Here is a 19,670-nt window from a genome sequence, read left to right as displayed (position 1 = left end):
TGAACACCAGACGGGCTGCGGCGTTCTGGATGAGTTGTAGGGGTTTAATGGCACAGGCAGCGAGCCCAGCCAACAGCGAGTTGCAGTAATCCAGACGGGAGATGACAAGTGCCTGGATTAGGACCTGTGCCGCTTCCTGTGTGAGGCAGGGTCGTACTCTGCGAATGTTGTAGAGCATGAACCTACAGGATCGGGTCACCGCCTTGATGTTAGTGGAGAACGACAGGGTGTTGTCCAGGATCACGCCAAGGTTCTTAGCACTCTGGGAGGAGGACACAAGGGAGTTGTCAACCGTGATGGCGAGATCATGGAACGGGCAGTCCTTCCCCGGGAGGAAGAACAGCTCCGTCTTGCCGAGGTTCAGCTTGAGCTGGTGATCCGTCATCCACACTGATATGTCTGACAGACATGCAGAGATGCGATTCGCCGCCTGGTTATCAGAAGGGGGAAAGGAGAAGATTAATTGTGTGTCGTCTGCATAGCAATGATAGGAGAGACCATGTGAGGATATGACAGAGCCAAGTGACTTGGTGTATAGCGAGAATAGGAGAGGGCCTAGAACAGAGCCCTGGGGGACACCAGTGGTGAGAGCGCATGGTGCGGAGACAGATTCTCGCCACGCCACCTGGTAGGAGCGACCTGTCAGGTAGGACGCAATCCAAGCGTGGGCCGCGCCGGAGATGCCCAACTCGGAGAGGGTGGAGAGGAGGATCTGATGGTTCACAGTATCAAAGGCAGCAGATAGGTCTAGAAGGATGAGAGCAGAGGAGAGAGAGTTAGCTTTAGCAGTGCGGAGAGCCTCCGTGACACAGAGAAGAGCAGTCTCAGTTGAATGCCCAGTCTTGAAACCTGACTGATTAGGATCAAGAAGGTCATTCTGAGAGAGATAGCAGGAGAGCTGGCCAAGGACGGCACGTTCAAGAGTTTTGGAGAGAAAAGAAAGAAGGGATACTGGTCTGTAGTTGTTGACATCGGAGGGATCGAGTGTAGGTTTTTTCAGAAGGGGTGCAACTCTCGCTCTCTTGAAGACGGAAGGGACGTAGCCAGCGGTCAAGGATGAGTTGATGAGCGAGGTGAGGAAGGGGAGAAGGTCTCCGGAAATGGTCTGGAGAAGAGAGGAGGGGATAGGGTCAAGTGGGCAGGTTGTTGGGCGGCCGGCCGTCACAAGACGCGAGATTTCATCTGGAGAGAGAGGGGAGAAAGAGGTCAAAGCACAGGGTAGGGCAGTGTGAGCAGGACCAGCGGTGTCGTTTGACTTAGCAAACGAGGATCGGATATCGTCAACCTTCTTTTCAAAATGGTTGACGAAGTCATCCGCAGAGAGGGGGGGGGGGGGGATTCAGGAGGGAGGAGAAGGTAGCAAAGAGTTTCCTACGGTTAGAGGCAGATGCTTGGAATTTAGAGTGGTAGAAAGTGGCTTTAGCAGCAGAGACAGAAGAGGAGAATGTAGAGAGGAGGGAGTGAAAGGATGCCAGGTCCGCAGGGAGGCGAGTTTTCCTCCATTTCCGCTCGGCTGCCCGGAGCCCCGTTCTGTGAGCTCGTAGTGAGTCGTCGAGCCATGGAGCTGGAGGGGAGGACCGAGCCGGCCTGGAGGATAGGGGACAGAGAAAATCAAAGGATGCAGAAAGGGAGGAGAGGAGGGTTTTCCTTCACTTTGCGGTCCAAATCATCCCAAACCATCTCAATTTAGTTGAGGTCGGGGGATTGTGCAGGCCGGGTCATCTGATGCAGCACTCCATCTTCTTGGTAAAATAGCCCTTACACAGCCTGGAGATGTGTTTGGTCATTGTCCTGTTGAAAAACAAATGATAGTCCCACTAAGCCCAAACCAGATGGGATGGCATATCGCTGCAGAATGCTGTGGTAGTCATGCTGGTTAAGTGTGCCTTGAAATCTACATAAATCACAGACAGTGTCACCAGCAAAGCACACCCACACCATAACACCTCCTCCTCCTCCATGCTTTACGGTTGGAAATACACATGCGGAGATCTTCCGTTCACCCACACCGCGTCTCACGAAGACACGGCGGTTGAAACCAAAAATCTCCAATTTGGACTCCCACACCAAAGGACAAATGTCCACTGGTCTAATGTCCATTGCTCGTCTTTCTTGGCCCAAGCAAGTCTCTTCTTCTTATAGGTGTTCTTTAGTAGTGGTTTCTTTGCATCAGTTCGACCATGAAGGCCTGATTCTCCTCTGAACAGTTGATGTTGAGATACTTGAACTCTGTGAAGCATTTATTTGGTAACTCTAATGAACTTACAGTATCCTCTTACAGTATCCTCACCTCTGGGTCTTCCATTCCTGTGGCGTTCCTAATGAGAGCCAGTTTCATCATAGCGCTTGATGGTTTTTGCGACTACACTTGAAGAAGCTGTCAAAGTTATTGAAATTGTCTGTATTGACTGACCTTCATGTCTTAATGTAGTGATGGACTGTCATTTCTCTTTGCTTATTTGAGCTGTTCTTGCCTTAATATGGACTTGGTCTTTTACCGAATAGGGCTATCTTCTGTATACCCCCCACCTTGTCACAACACAACTGATTGACTCAAATGCATTAAGAAGGAAAGAAATTCCACAAATGAACTTTTAACAAGGCACACCTGTTAATTGAAATGCATTCCAGGTGACTACCTTATGAAGCTGATTGAGAGAATGCCAAGAGTGTGCAAAGCTGTCATCAAGGCAACGGATGGCTATTTGAAGAATCTCAAATATAAAATATATTTTGATGTAACACTTTTTTGGTTACTACATGATTCCATGTGTTATTTCATAGTTTTGATGTCTTCGTTATTATTTTACAATAAAGAAAATAGTAAAAATAAAGAAAAACTCTTCAATGAGTAGGTTTCTAAAACTTTTGACCGGTAGTGTACATGCTAAAATCACCACTGGCCATTACTGTATACGCCCAAATAGTCTACACGTCAAATGCTTTTGGGAACGGGCAGAAAAAGTTAATGTCGATTTGCTTTAACAAATGTGGTGTCTACTGACAATTGAGATGTACAAACTTTGGAATAAGGGGAAGACAAGGTGATAAGAGGCAATCCGTCATTTTGATTAAGACATTAATGAGCGAGCCAGGACGGACGTAGTCAATATAAATATATATATTTTTTTACCTTTATTTAACTAGGAAAGTCAATTAAGAACATATTATTATTTTCAATGACGGCCGGAACAGTGGGTTAACTGCCTTCTTCAGGGCCAGAACGACAGATTTTTTCCTTGTCAGCTCAGGGATTTGATCTTGCAACAGAATCCAGAACATTGGCCGTTCTTACAGTGTTCTCCCTGTACACCAAGTCAGAACCGTAGGATAAACAAAGGGGGCAAATAAGCAGACAATGAAAGCACTTACAATATTAGATGATTACATTTCTCAAAAACAGGTTATAGGCTACATCTGCACCACCGAGTCAGAACAGTAGGTGAAATTAAGAGGTGAAAATATACCAAATTATTAGAGTGAGGCACATGAGCTACTAACAGTTTACAACACAACATACACTTAGTATTACTTTCTTAGCTACAGTACACATATCTCCCTGCCATATTACATAATTTATGCAGCAGCATGTAAGACATTTTTTGACTCACCTTGTTGTGATGTGCTCATTTGAACAGGAAGGTGGCGCAAAGGTCCTTCGTGAGCAAATTTTGTCATCAAAGAAAGAGAAAGTTGGATGACCATTCAAAACGTATTTTCCCATTCTGAGCTTGTTTATTCCCTACTTTCCAGTTGCAATGCTTGCAGTAGGCCACTGTCATCGATTCCTTACAAACCACTCGTTGTTTAATTTGCGATTTCCAACTTGTTGTGTAATGTTTATGTCCAATGAGCACCGATACATTTTATCTATAATTTCTCTTCATAAGACAAGGATTAAAAATGATTTGCCAGTAGATTGTTGACTTGATTCATGATGATGACTGCTAGTTAAGATTTTGAAAGGAAGATGTTGACATGATCAGTCCAATCAAAGCTACTGTACATATAACATGATTTGACTTCATTTTCTCTGTAGCCAATGATCTTAATCCTTATTGGATGGGCATTTCTAATGTAACTCTATGGCAGCAGCCAAAAGGCTAGAATTTTCGAGGTCTACCCTTCGACCTGGTGGTGACGTAGTGTCCCCATAAGTCCCAGAACCCTGAGCCAATCACGGCGCAACGCTACGTATTTTCTGCTGGCTTGCCCCACCACCACAGAAAGCAGTGAGCTAGGCTGAAACACCTGAATTTTGGAGCTGCCTTACTCAAGAAAACAAAAAAACAACCATGTTTGTATGCAGCTTTATTAACTCAATTATACATATTTTCTTTACGCTGTTTGCAAACTGATATGTGACACATATTAATGCCAAAATAACATGCAAAACAGGCAAGCCCATTTAGAAAAAATTATAATTTGCAAAAAATGTGGGGCGCAAAACAGGTCTCTGCCCCACCTGCCCTAAATGACGGGTCGCCACTGATCCTATAGGATTATGTAATATGTAGCAAGTGTTGCTATCATCATTCTTGCGGCTTCCAGTTCAGTAGACGTACCTGCGAGATCAGGTGAGCGTGTGTCTCATTTTATCTGTGGCCAATGACCTTGAGCCTTCTTGGAAGGGCACTTCTAACGTAACTCTATGGCAGCAGCCAAAGGGCTAGAATTTTTTATGTCTACCCTTAGTAAGGACTTAGACTTGGCGGTGACAGAACACTGACCCAATCACGGTGCAACGCTCCTATTTTCTGCTGGCTTGCCCCACCACCACAGACAGCACTGAGCTAGGCTGTAACAGCTGCATTTTGGAGCTGCCTTACTCAAGAAAACAAAAAAGAGACCATGTTTGTATGCGGCTTTATTAACTCAATGATATATACACTACTGTTCAAAAGTTTGGGGTCACTTAGAAATGTCCTTGTTTTTGAAAGAAAGCACTTTTTTTTGGTCCATTAAAATAACATCAAATTGATCCGAAATACAGTGTAGACATTGTTAATGTTGTAAATGACTATTGTAGCTGAAAACGGCAGATTTTTTATGGAAAATCTACATAGGCGTAAAGAGGCCCATTTTCAGCAACCATCACTCCTGTGTTCCAGTGGCACATTGTGTTAGCTAATCCAAGTTTATAATTTTAAAAGGCTAATTGGTCATTATAAAATACTTTTGCAATTATGTTAGCACAGCTGAAAACTGTTGTGCTGATTAAAGAAGCAATACAACTGGTCTTCATTAGACGAGTTGAGTATCTGGAGCATCAGCATTTGTGGGTTCGATTACAGGCTCAAAATGGCCAGAAACAAAGACCTTTCTTCTGAAACTCGTCAGTCTATTCTTGTTCTGAGAAATGAAGGGTATTCCATGCGAGAAATTGCCATGAAACTAAAGATCTCGTACAACGCTGTGTACTACTCCCTTCACAGAACAGCTCAAATTGTTTCTAACCAGAATAGAAAGAGGAGTGGGAGGCCCCGGTGCACAACTGAGGAAGAGGACAAGTACATCAGAGTGTCCAGTTTGAGAAACAGACGCCTCACAAGTCCTCAACTGGCAGCTTCATTAAATGGTACCCGCAAAACACTAGTCTCAACGTCAACTGTGAAGAGGCGACTCCGGGATGCTGGCCTTCTAGGCAGAGTTCCTCTGTCCAGTGTCTGTGTTCTTCTGCCTACCTTAATCTTTTCTTTTTATTGGCCAGTCTGAGATATGGCTTTTTCTTTGTGTTATGTCTTTGGCTATGCCGGATTAAGTGATATGACATGCTATTCTATAAAATCCTTTCTCTGTAATTAATATTACCTGATTAAGCTAATCATGTAAATGTAATTAACTAGAAAGTCGGGGCACCACGAAAGAATGTTTATAGAGCTGTTATCTTCCGAATAAACTCTTAAAGACCTAGTAATATTTTACATCAACAGCAGTCAATATTAATCGTCACCTTATTTCAGTCTCATCTGAAAGTTGTAAATTCTTGGTTATCTTCACGAACCCTGGCTAACAAGTTGAATCAGCAATACAAAAGTGGGTTTAATTATTTATTTACTAAATACCTAACTAATCACACAGAATTACATATACACAGAATGCAAATAATGTCATACAGAAAACGTCCCTGGTGGACGGAACCTGTATGACGGCTTGTTACACAAAGAGAGGGGGTTGGGCTTGAATGAAAGAGCGGGAAGACAGGAACAAAGGGAGAAGCTAAGCTTTCGTAAATACAGTATCTTATGCATTCTAAATTACCGCCCATTTGGAAAAGGGAAATGCAGTAAATATTTACTCTGAGTTGCACTTCGGTAGGTTGGTTGTAGATGCTGGTCGTGTTGCCCAACAGAGATCATGCTGTCCTCGGAAGAATGTATCTGGTGGTAAATTGGATACATTGTAGTATCTTCATTGTGTGTTAGACTGGATACGTCGTCCGTCCTTTCCTAGCCCACGTTTACAGCTGCTGTTGCTAACTCAACGGCTAGGATGTCTCACTTCTTTAGTGAATAAGAGTTCAAAGTTCATACCATTCACAACCAAAGCTCATGCTGAGGTTGGTTTAGTTCTGTAGTTGACATGTTAGTCCTTTCTAACGTATGGACCGTCGTCCTTTCGTCCTCGGAACAGAAGGTTACATTTTCGTCAAGAGCTTATATAGTGGAGGGAGAGAAGGGTGTGTTTCATAGTTTATAACCCATGTCTCTTCACAGGGGCGGGCCACTGATTGAGCAGGGCTCTAACCTTATGAAAACCCAATTCTCTCATTTGGACGCTAAAATTACATTTAACCTTTTCACAAATAGTTTCATATTCAAACATTTAAATTGCACAACAATTCCATGTGAATCTGATAACTAGAATGTGTAGACTTTCCCAGATACAGTTTATGTCGTCCTGTCATCAGTCATAATGTCTCAGATGACAACCGAACTGACATCATATTCATTAAGTACCAACGCATATTTTCAACTGGTTCTATTACCGAAATATGGTTCCTTTCCCCCCACTTGTTTGATGTTCCCAGACTCTCTATGTTTAACAAAGGCTATTCAAGAGTCCTTCAGTAGAGTCAGAGAGAGAGGGAAGGGAGAAAGGTATTTATGGGGGGGTCATAAACCTTACCCACAGGCCAACGTCATGACATTTGCAACTTTGCCTAGAAGGCCAGTATCCCGGAGTCGCCACTTCACTGTTGACTTTGAGACTGGTGTTTTGCGGGTGCTATTTAATGAAGCTGCCAGTTGAGGACTTGTGAGACGTCTGTTTTTAGCTAACACAACGTGCCATTGGAACACAGGAGTGATGGTTGCTGATAATGGGCCTCTGTACGCTTATGTTGATATTCCATAAACAATCAGCCGTTTCCAGCCACAATAGTCATTTACAACATTATCATTGTCTACAATGTATTTCTGATCAATTTGATGTTATTTTAATGGACAAGAAATGTGCTTTTCTTTCAAAAACAAGGACATTTCTAAGTGACCCCAAACTTTTGAACGGTAGTGTATATCTTCTTTTACATTGTTTGCAAACTGATATGTGACCCGTATTAATGTCAAAATAACATGCGAAACAGGCAAGCCCAGAAATATATATATATATATATATATATATATATATATATATATATATATATATATATATATATATATATTCTTTTTTTTACATTTATTTTTTGAATGACGGGTCGCCACTGGTTAAGCACTAATGCCATATAGCCTAAAATAATGAAAGAAAATCCTCAATGTAGCCTATACATATAAATTGCACAATAATTATACATTGATGGCTGTTTTAAGGTAGGCTGTTGTTTTCTTTTTATTCAACCCACCGCCACCGTCCATCATCCACAGAATATTTAATGACCCTAAACCCGATTTGTCATAGGCCTACTGCTAACTTTGTCATAGGGGAGACCGAGCAACAAAGTCAAACTTTTTGTGCTTTATGAAAATATTATTTGAGTTACATTAATAATATTTTGTAGACAAACTACCATTACACGCCGAAATGAGTATGCAGTTTATGTAGTATTCTAGTATCATTGCCGTAACTACATATAAGGACACCGAGATCCAAACCTTAGTAAATTCGAAAAAGTCGAAATAAATAAAGACTATAACAAAATACACACTGAGTGTACCAAACATTAGGAACACCTTCCTAATATGGAGTTGCCCTCAGAACAGCCTCAATTCGTCAAGGAATGGACTCTACAAGGTGTTGAAAGTGTTCCACAGGGATGCAGGTCCAATGTTTCCCACAGTTGTGTCAAGTTGGCTGGATGTCCTTTTGGTGGTGGACTATTCTTGATTTAGGCGGGAAACAGTTTGGCGTGAAAAACCCAGCAGCGGTGCAATTCTTTACACAAACCGGTGCACTTGGCACCTACTGCCATACCCTGTTCAAAGGAGCTTACATTTTTTGTCTTGCCCATTAACCCTCTGAATGGCACACATACACAATCTGTCTCAATTGTCTCAAGGCTTAAAAATTATTCCTTAACCTGTCTTACCGTCATCTACACTGATTTGAAGTGGATTTAACAAGTGACATCAATAAGGGATTGTAGCTTTCACCTGGATTCACCTGGTCAGTCTATGCCATGGAAATAGCATGTGTTCGTAATGTTTTGTATAGTCAGTGTATATGGTTTGTACATAATAAAGAAAATCTATTATGGGTAAACATCTAAATATTGCTCCCAGTGTTGATTAAAGCTCAGAATGAGTGGAATCATGAACAGTGGTTTGTTTGTTAAGTTCGCCTGAGTCCTGATTTGCCTCCTGGATTTGCTATTTTAGCGTCACATTCACCACTCTCTCAAATGGCTATCTCCATCTCGCAGCTTGAGACGTGAAACAAACTCGCGGTAGGCTCAAGTAGGCAACTACACGGTAAAAATAAAAGGTTCCTGGAGGATCCTTCAGGATAATTTAAGGTTAAAAACTAACCTTAAGGTTCCTGTAGGATCCTTTAGTATAATATAAGGTAAAAAAAAAAATAACCTTAAGGTTAATATAAGAACCTATACACTGCCGTCTGTTTGTTTTTGAACCTTGTAGACTTAAGGGGTGCTTTGAAGAACCCTTTTCAAAAGAGGGGTTCATTTTGGAACCACCAGTGCGCTCATGAGTAAAGGGTGTATAATTAAAATTGAGAACGTTGGTCAAAAGACAACTGGAAGCGGGAAGCGCGCGGATGGTTGGAGAGACGCGACAGATAAGAGATGACTTGCAACAGATTGATGTGAAAGGTGAGTGAACCTTAGCTATTCGCTAACTAAGATAATAATTAATCAAACTACTATCAAATAACAAAACAAAAATACATAATGTAATGTAATCTTTGTTTTTCATCAGCTAGCCAAGCTACATAGCCTGTAATGTTAGCTGGTAATTGTTGTATAAGTGTTGGTACGTTCTCGCTAATGTTAGCTAGCTAGTTAAACTTACTGTAATGTTAGCTAACTTTAGCTAGCTAGATTAAATATTGAGACATTTCAGTCCTCATTTAGTCCCATGATACACTCTCTCACCATCTCCTTCCATCCTCCTCCGTTTAGCCCCTCCCTTTAGTACCTGGTTTATCCTGTCCAGGTCCAGTTAAGTGGTGGAGAGTTTGGGAGCTGTGAGCTCTGATCGAGAAATGTATCAACCTCCATGAACAGGTAAGACACACACACGACCAAATGTAGGTTGTTACACTTGACAAAAAGAAGAATACATAAAACTGATCAGATTAATTAGATGCATTTTATATCGAATACTCATGTTGTTTATGTTGTGTTTGTGTCTAATTGATGTCTTTCAGGTTGGTGTATTGGGGTGGCTTTTTCTGTCCTCTGTATTTCAGACCATATCAAGACAATGTTTAAAACTCACTATGGATCTACAAACAGGTTAGCCTCTATAAATCATTTGGATGTATTTGCAGTGTGTCACAGGCGTCGAAAGGGACAGACCAAGGCGCAGCGGTTATAGTGCTCATCTTCTTACTTTATTAGAAAGAACACTCAAAACAAAATAAACAGACGATGAAACAGTTCCATAAGGCACACAGGCTATACAGAAAATAACCACCCACAAAGACACAGGAAAAACAGGCTGCCTAAGTATGGCTTCTAATCAGAGACAACGAAAGACACCTGCCTCTGATTGGAAGCCATACCTGGCCACACATAGAAAAAGAAACATAGAAATAGAAAACTAGAACCAAAATCCCCTAGAACCAAAAAATCCCAAAACACACAAAACAAACACCCCCTGCCACGCCCTGACCATACTACAAATATAAATGACCCCTTTACTGGTCAGGACGTGACAGTACCCCCCCCCCAAAGGTGCAGACCCCGACTGCACCTCCAAAACAAAAAACCCCACAAAACCAACCCCAAACCTAAAGGGAGGGAAGGGAGGGTGGCCACCGTCAACGACGTTTCCTGTGCTACACCCCCCCTTCGCCAATCCTCTCACTACGGAGGTGGTTCATGCTCTGGGCTTAGCTCCCGTTCCAAAGACTCTGGGCTGAGAGGCGTAGCTGGAGGCCCCGGGCTGAGAGGCGTCGCTGGAGGCCCCGGGCTGAGAGGCGTCGCTGGAGGCCCCGGGCTGAGAGGCGTCGCTGGAGGCCCCGGGCAGAGAGGCGTCGCTGGAGGCCCCGGGCAGAGAGGCGTCGCTGGAGGCCCCGGGCTGAGAGGCGTCGCTGGAGGCTCCGGGCTGAGAGGCGTCGCTGGAGGCTCCGGGCTGAGGAGCGTCGCTGGAGGCTCCTGGCTGAGGAGCGTCGCTGGAGGCTCCTGGCTGAGGGGCGTCGCTGGAGGCTCCTGGCTGAGGGGCGTCGCTGGAGGCTCCGGGCTGAGGAGGGTCGCTGGAGGTTCCTGACTGGGGAGCGTCGCTGGAGGCTCCGGGCTGAGAAGCATCGCTGGAGGCTCCTGACTGGGGAGCGTCGCTGGAGGCTCCTGACTGGGGAGCGTCGCTGGAGGCTCCTGAATGGGGAGCGTCGCTGGAGGCTCTGGGCTGAGGAGCGTCGCTGGAGGCTCCTGACTGGGGAGCGTCGCTGGAGGCTCCGACCTGAAGAGCGTCGCTGGACGGAGAGTGTGCAGAGCAGGCACAGGACGTACTGGGCCTTGGAGGCGCACTGGAGGTCTGGCGCTCAGGGCAGGCACAACCCGTCCCGGTCCAATGCTGACTATAGCCCGGTAAGGGCGGAGCGCTGGCACCGGACGAACTGGGCTGTGCTGGGGAATGCGGCGCACCGTACCTGGAGCAGGCGTAGGATATACTGGGCCCAGGATTCTCTCTGGAGGTCTGACACTTACAGCCAGCATAACCCGTCCTGGCTCCATGCTCACTCTATCCCGGCAAGGGCGAAGCGCTGGCACAGGACGAACTGGGCTGTGCTGGGGAATGCAGGGTATTGTGCGTGGAGCAGGCGTGGGATATCCTGGGCTGAGGAGCCGTACTGGAGGCCAGCTACGCTGCGCCGGCACACTCTTTCCTGGCTGCCGGCTAGCTGTCGCACGACAACGTTGCGGAGCCTGTATCGACCGCACCGGGCTCTGAGTGTTTATGGGCGACATAGTGCGCATACCTCCATGCTGCCTAGCTCCTCCCTCTGTGCGTCTGCTTCGTCATGCGCTCTCCACCAGTCCCTTTCTCCAGAATCCAGCATCGTCATCCGCTCTTGACTCCTCGACCGGCCTGGTTTCCTCCATGGCTCCCTCCGAATAGCCCGGGAAGTTAGGTCAGGGTTCCCCCGTGACCTAGCAACACTCCCCTTATGCCCCCCCCCCCCCCCCCCCCACCCAATTTTTTTGCCCCTCCACCTCCTGAATAGGAGGATACAACGCCTCGTACTTCCATCGTTACCTCTTCGCTTCCTCCAGCTCCGCCTTCGGGCGCTGGTACTCCCCAGCCTGGCTCCATAGACCCTTGCCATCGAGGATCTCCTCCCACGTCCATGACTCCAAATACTTCTCCTGCTGCTCCCTCTTCAGCTGCTTGGTCCTTCTTTGGCGGGTGGTTCTGTCACAGGCGTCGAAAGGGACAGACCAAGGCGCAGCGGTTATAGTGCTCAGCTTCTTACTTTATTAGAAAGAACACTCAAAACAAAATAAACAGACTACGAAACAGTTCCATAATGCACACAGGCTATACAGAAAATTACCTGTATATTTGAGCAAAATTCAACTCCAGTTTAAGAACTGGGATAAGCTACAAATCTCATTGTGGGGTATGCCACATGTTATAAAGATGGTTAAAGCTCCTAAACTGAATGAAGTCATCAGCATGTTTCCACTGTCCATACCTGCCTGCAGCTTTAATACCATCGGCAAAATTATTACTCAGTTTATTTTGACTATTAAAAGGGAAAGGATTAACCTAGCTAGATTACAGGTAAATCTTTAGAAGAGAGGATTAAAGCTCTCTAACATGTAATTACATTTGAAGTCGGAAGTTTACATACACCTTAGCCAAATACATTTAAACTCAGTTTTTCACAATTCCTGATTTTTAATCCTAGTAGAAATTCCTTGTCTTAGGTCAGTTAGGATCACCACTTCATTTTAAGAATATGAAATGTCAGAATAATAGTAGAGAGAATGATTTATTTCAGCTTTTATTTCTTTCATCACATTCCCAGTGGGTCAGAAGTTTACATACACTCAATTAGTATTTGGTAGCATTGTCTTTAAATTGTTTAACTTGGGTCAAACGTTTTCTTTAGCCTTCCTCAAGCTTCCCACAATAAGTTGGGTGAATTTTGGCCCATTCCTCCTGACAGAGCTGGTGTAACTGAGTTAGTTCTGGTTCAGGTGTGGTTCTGCCCACAAATGTTCTATAGGATTAAGGTCAGGGCTTTGTGATGGCTACTCCAAGACCTTGACTTTGTTGTCCTTAAGCCATTTTGCCACAACTTTGGAAGAATGCTTGGGGTCATTGTCCATTTGGAAGACCCATTTGCGACCAAGCTTTAACTTCCTGACTGATGTCTTGAGATGTTGTTTCAATATATCCACATAATTTCCCTACCTCATGATACCATCTATTTTGTGAAGTGTACCTGTCCCTCCTGCAGCAAAGCACCCCCACAACATGATGCTGCCAGCACCGTGCTCACGGTTGGGAGGGTGTTCTTCGGGCTTGCAAGCATCTCCCCCTTTCCTCCAAACATAACGATGGTCATCATGGCCAAACAGTTCTATTTTTGTTTCATCAGACCAGAGGACATTTTTCCAAAAAGTACGGTCTTTGTCCCCATGTGCAGTTGCAAACCGTAGTCTGGCTTTTTTATGGCCATTTTGGAGAAGTGGCTTCTTCCTTGCTGAGCGGCCTTTCAGGTTATGTCGATATAGTACTTGTTTTACTGTGGATATAGATACTTTGGTACCTGTTTCCTCCAGCATCTTCACAAAGTCCTTTTCTGTTGTTCTGGGATTGATTTGCACTTTTCGCACCAAAATACGTTCACAACTTGCAGACTTGTTTACGTGCTGCTGTGCGTTTTGTTGCTAACCTTACTTTGCTACCTGACAGCTTTACGGTTTTTACTTTTTAATTAGCGTTTATATTTTTAGTTTATCCCTCACTCAACTTTTTTAAATTCAACTTTCTCACTCCGGACGCTTTATCTGGACATGGTTCATCAAGACCTCCAACAGCCGAAGCTAAGTAGTAACATTAACATGATGCCTTCTAATTGCAGTCGCTGTACTCATAATATACAGGAGAACGATCGCCTTACTGCGAGGATAGCTGTGCTGCAAGCCCAGCTTCAGATGTAATAGTTAGGCAAGGGTAATTTCAGTGTAGGAAAGGATGAAACAGGGTCTGTGCCACCAATAAGTACAGATAGTAGTATAAATCCTCTCGCACGGTCCCCGCAGCCGGACAACTTTCTCATGGCTTCTGGAGGGAAATGCTGTAGGAATGTTCAACCGGTGTCGCTCATTCAGCCGACAGAAACTTTCAACCGGTTCTCCCCATTAAGCAGCGAGTCGGAGTCTGAGGCCGAGCCTTCTCTGGTCTCTACTCCTCCCGTTACGGGGTCTGAGATGCTGAAGGCTCCTACCATTAGCTCTGACAAATTGAAAACCCTAGTCATTGGCGACTCCATTACCCATAGTATTAGACTTAAAACAAATCATCCAGCGATCATACACTGTTTACCAGGGGGCAGGGCTACCGACGTTAAGGCTAATCTGAAGATGGTGCTGGCTAAAGCTAAAACTGGGGAGTGTAGAGAGTATAGGGATATTGTTATCCACGTCGGCACCAACGATGTTAGGATGAAACAGTCAGAGGTCACCAAGCGCAACATAGCTTCAGCGTGTAAATCAGCTAGAAAGATGTGTTGGCATCGAGTAATTGCCTCTGGCCCCCTCCCAGTTAGGGGGAGTGATGAGCTCTACAGCAGAGTCTCACAACTCAATCGCTGGTTGAAGACAGTTTTCTGCCCCTCCCAAAAGATAGAATTTGTAGATAATTGGCATTCTTTCTGTGACTCACCTACAAACAGGACCAAGCCTGGCCTGTTGAGGAGTGACGGACTCCATCCTAGCTGGAGGGGTGCTCTCATCTTATCTACGAACATAGACAGGGCTCTAACACCCTTAGCTCCACAATCAAATAGGATGCAGGCCAGGCAGCAGGCTGTTAGCCAGCTTGCAAGCTTAGTAGAGTCTGCCACTAGCACAGTTAGTGTAGTCAGCTCAGCTATCCCCATTGAAACCGTGTCTGTGCCTCGACCCAGGTGGGGCAAAACTAAACACGCGGTGTTCGCCTTAGCAATCTCACTAGAACCTTTAAGTCTTTATTGAAGACTCATCTCTTCAGTAAGTCCTATGATTGAGTGTAGTCTGGCCCAGGAGTGTGAAGGGGAACGGAAAGGCACTGGAGCAATGAACCGCCATTGCTGTCTCTGCATTGCCGGTTCCCCTCTCTCCACTGGGATTCTCTGTCTCTAACCCTATTACAGGGGCCGAGTCACTGGCTTACTGGTGCTCTTCCATGCCGTCCCTAGGAGGGGTGCATCAGTTGAGTGGGTTGAGTCACTGACGTGGTCTTCCTGTCTGGGTTGGCGCCCCACCTTGGGTTGTGCCGTGGCGGAGATCTTTGTGGGCTATGCTCAGCCTTGTCTCAGGATGGTAAGTTGGTGGTTGAATATATCCCTCTACTGGTGTGGGGGCTGTGCTTTGGCAAAGTGGGTGGGGTCATATCCTGCCTGTTTGGCCCTGTCCGGGGGTATCATCGGATGGGGCCACAGTGTCTCCTGACCCCTCCTGTCTCAGCCTCCAGTATTTAAGCTGCAGTAGTTTATGTGTCGGGGGGCTAGGGTCAGTCTGTTATATCTGGAGTATTTCTCTTGTCTTATCCGGTGTCCTGTGTGAATTTAAGTATGCTCTCTCTAATTCTCTCTCTTTCTTTCTTTCTTTCTTTCTTTCTTTCTTTCTTTCTTTCTTTCTTTCTTTCTTTCTTTCTTTCTTTCTCTCTCAGAGGACCTGAGCCCTAGGACCATGCCTCAGGACTACCTGGCATGATAACTCCTTGTTGTCCCCAGTCCACCTGGCCGTGCTGCTGCTCCAGTTTCAACTGTTCTGCCTCCGGCTATGGAACCCTGACCTGCTCACTGTGATTACCATTATTTGACCATGCTGGTCATTTATGAACATTTGAACATCTTGGCCATGTTCTGTTATAATCTCCACCCGGCACAGCCAGAAGAGGACTGGCCACCCCTCATAGCCTGGTTTCTTCCTAGGTTTTGACCTTTCTAGGGAGTTTTTCCTAGCCATCGTGCTTCTACACCTGCATTGCTTGCTGTTTGGGGTTTTAGGCTGGGTTTCTGTACAGCACTTTGATATATCAGCTGATGTAAGAAGGGCTATATTAATACATTTGATTTGATTTGATTCATCTCTAGGAGACAGAACACATCTCCTTCCTGAGCGGTATGATGGCTGCGTGGTCCCATGGTGTTTATACTTGCGTACTATTGTTTGTACAGATGAACGTGGTAGGTACCTTCAGGTGTTTGGAAATTGCTCCCAAGGATGAACCAGACTTGTGGAGGTCTACAATTATTTTTCTGAGGTCTTGGCTGATTTCTTTAGATTTCCCATCATGTCAAGCAAAGAGGCACTGAGTTTGAAGGTAGGTCTTGAAATACATCCACAGGTACACCTCCAATTGACTCAAATTATGTAAGGCTTGGGCGTCATGAGTGAGGAATCAAACGCAGAAAGCAGCGAGCACAGGGTAGTGGCTTTTTAATGGGTCAACAGGCGAGCACACACAAGCCACCCCAAACAGCGAATAACGCGCACATAAAATAAAGTGCCCCAAACACAGGGGAAAACACATGCGGCGCAAAAACTAACGCACAAGCGTAAACACAAGCACAAACAGGAATGACAATCCCGCACAAAGAGAAGGCGGACCAGCTAATACTAATAGCCCCGCTAATCACCCCCACTAAGAACAGGTGCACACAATCACAAAAAGGGGGAAAACAAAAAAGGGAATCAGTGGCAGCTAATAGGCCGGTGACGACGACCGCCGAGCGCCACCCAAGCAGGAGGGGGCGCCACCGTCGGTGGGAATCGTGACAGTACCCCCCTCCTGACGCGCGGCTCCTGCAGCGCCCCGACACCGGCCTTGAGGACGACCCGGAGGGCGAGGCGCAGGGCGATCCGGACGGAGGCGATGGAAATCCCTCAACATAGATGGATCCAAGATGTCCTCTGCCGGCACCCAGCCAGAGCAGAGAGGAGCAACCTGAATCACACACCCGAATCCCGAATCACACACCCAACACGATCCGCCAGATCAGGTTGATTGGGCTGTGTTAACGCACATCCCAAAACAGATCCTGAAACAGTCAAGCTCGGCCAAGTAGAATCAGACGGGACAACCCCACCCAACCAAACCACACGTGGGTCCGTTAGAGCGGTCCGATCAGCGCAAGCGCAAGCCCCCTCCGCTAAACACCCAACACCAGCAGGTTCACAACTCACTACGCATGTAATCCTCACAAATGTACATATAATTACATTTAACAACCCCCAAAATTCAATCATGCATGCAGTTCTATTGAATTCAAAAGCTCTTAGTATTACTGTTTTTTTGGGGAATTTAAAGAGAGACCTACGTGACGTCCCCTCCGCTGAGACAGAATTCCTGAAGCAATCTACACAAACATTTCAACTGCGTAAGAACAAGCTTACCTGTATAAAGTTGGGCGGCCACCCGTTTGTGAGATTGTCCAGAGAAACTGTCACCAGCCAAGAACGACACTGTCCGAGGTTCCTTCGATCTCCTGGCAAGCTCGCCATTTATGTCGTGGAAAATTGTCTTAAGAACATAATACTCTTACAAGAACTTGTGAATTCAATATAGACTTTAATACAGAGTAGCAAAGCCGAGCCCTTCCATGGAAGGACCCGATTACACACGTAACAGAGCCAAGCCCCTCCATGGAAAAGACTAAATTCTCATATTACAGAGTCCTATCTTTATATGATTATGTCTTTGCATAACGTATAGAGTCCCCTCCCTCTATATGAAAATAGCTTCCCTTGACCGTTCTTTACCATTATCTCTCCATATCAGTTGTTGCTTGTTAACGCCCACATCTGACAGCTGTATAGATTATAATGCTAGCAGGGCCTCCTCATGTGGTACAAAAATAATGCATGCAGTGTATGCTCATCCTTTCCTCTGTACCCCTTTGTCTGGCTATCTTGAGTATTTGGGGCCCTTTCTGCATAACTCAAGTCTGGTTGTCAGGTCGCTATGCCTCCCACCGTGGCCTGTTGCTCTATCAGAACCAGATGTCTTCTTCTCCTCCTATAGCCAAAATATTTATGTTCTTTCCCCTTCAGCACAGCTGCTTATCTCCCACACCCTGACCCTAATGGTCGGCTATCTAGGGAGTGCACTGGGAAGGGGGAATCTATCGGCACTCGCGGAATGCCCAGCTTAATGGCAAGTCCGCAATCCATAAAGTTCCCAGCTGCGCCTGAATCAACTAGCGCCCTATGCTGGGAAGAGGGGGAAAAAATCTGAAAACAAAATAGGTAAGAACACGTGACCAACAGGGGGTTCTGGGTGAATCTGGTGCTGACTCACCTGGGGTGACCGAGAAGTGTTCTGCCTGCCCTCTCGACTCCCAGACTGGCTCCTCCAGCACCGGTCGGCCGTGTGTCCTCTCCGACCACAGCTGGTGCAGGAGGAGCCACCTCCTCCGGTACCCTTTGGCACAGCCCCCCCCCCCCCCCCCCACCTCCATAGGAGTAGGGGCGGGGGTGCACGGAGGTGGAATGGACAGGACTATTTCCGAACGCCCGCGGGCAGCCAGCAGATTGTCCAGACGGATGGACATATCGATGAGCTCATCAAGAGACAGAGCGGTGTCTCGACAGGTTAGCTCCCTGCGGACGTCCGCCCGGAGACTACACCGGTAATGGTCTATAAGGGCCCTGTCGTTCCACCCCGCCCCAGCAGCCAAGGTCCTGAACTCCAGCGCGAAGTCCTGCGCGCTCCTCGTCTCCTGCCTGAGGTGGAACAGCCGCTCACCCGCCGCTCTTCCTTCCGGAGGGTGGTCGAACACGGCCCGAAAGCGGCGGGTGAACTCTGGGTAGTGATCCCTCGCCGAGTCTGGACCATTCCAGACAGCATTTGCTCACTCCAGAGCTCGGCCCGTCAGGCAGGAAACGAAGGCACTCACTCTCTCCTCTCCCGAGGGAGCAGGTCTGACGGTGGCCAGGTACAGCTCGAGCTGGAGCAGAAATCCCTGGCACCCAGCCGCCTCTCCATCATACTCCCTCGGGAGCGCCAGACGAAGCGCGCCAGAGCCAGACGCAGTGGGAGGCGGGAGGTGGCTGCGTCGGAGGAGCCGGAGGTGGAGAGAGGAGACCACTCCTCTCCCATCGGTCCATCCTCTCCATCATCTGATCCATCGCGGATCCGATTCGGTGGAGGACAGTAGTGTGGTGGAGCACGCGTTCCTCCATCGAGGGAAGGGGGTTGGCCGCTGCTCCTGCTGACTCCATAGTACTGTGGTGCGGGATTCTGTAAGGCTCGGGCGTCGTGAGTGAGGAATCAAAAGCAGGAAGCAGCGAGCACAGGGTAGTGGCTTTTTAATGGGTCAACAGGCGAGCACACACAAGCCACCCCAAACAGCGAATAACGCGCACACAAAATAAAGTTCCCCAAACACAGGGGAAAACACATGCGGCGCAAAAACTAACGCACAAGCATAAACACAAGCACAAACAGGAATGACAATCCCGTACAATGAGAAGGCGGACCAGCTAATACTAATAGCCCCGCTAATCACCCCCACTAAGAACAGGTGCACACAATCACAAAAAGGGGGAAAACAAAAATGGGAATCAGTGGCAGCTAATAGGCCGGTGACGATGACCGCCGAGCGCCACCCGAGCAGGAGGGGGCGCCATCGTCGGTGGGAATCATGACAAATTATGTAAATTTGCCTATCAGAAGCTTCTAAAGTCATGACATAATTTTCTGGAATTTTCCAAGCTGTTTAAAGGCACAGTCAACTTAGTGTATGTAAACTTCCGACCCACTGGAATTGTGATACAGTGAATTATAAGTGAAATAATCTGTTTGTAAACAAGTGTTGGAAAAATTACTTGTGTC

This window comes from Salmo salar, chromosome 15 (genome assembly GCF_965601325.2).
Source record: "Salmo salar chromosome 15, fSalSal1, whole genome shotgun sequence".
In the NCBI taxonomy this organism is placed as follows: domain Eukaryota; kingdom Metazoa; phylum Chordata; class Actinopteri; order Salmoniformes; family Salmonidae; genus Salmo; species Salmo salar.
This window is presented reverse-complemented; position numbering follows the sequence as displayed.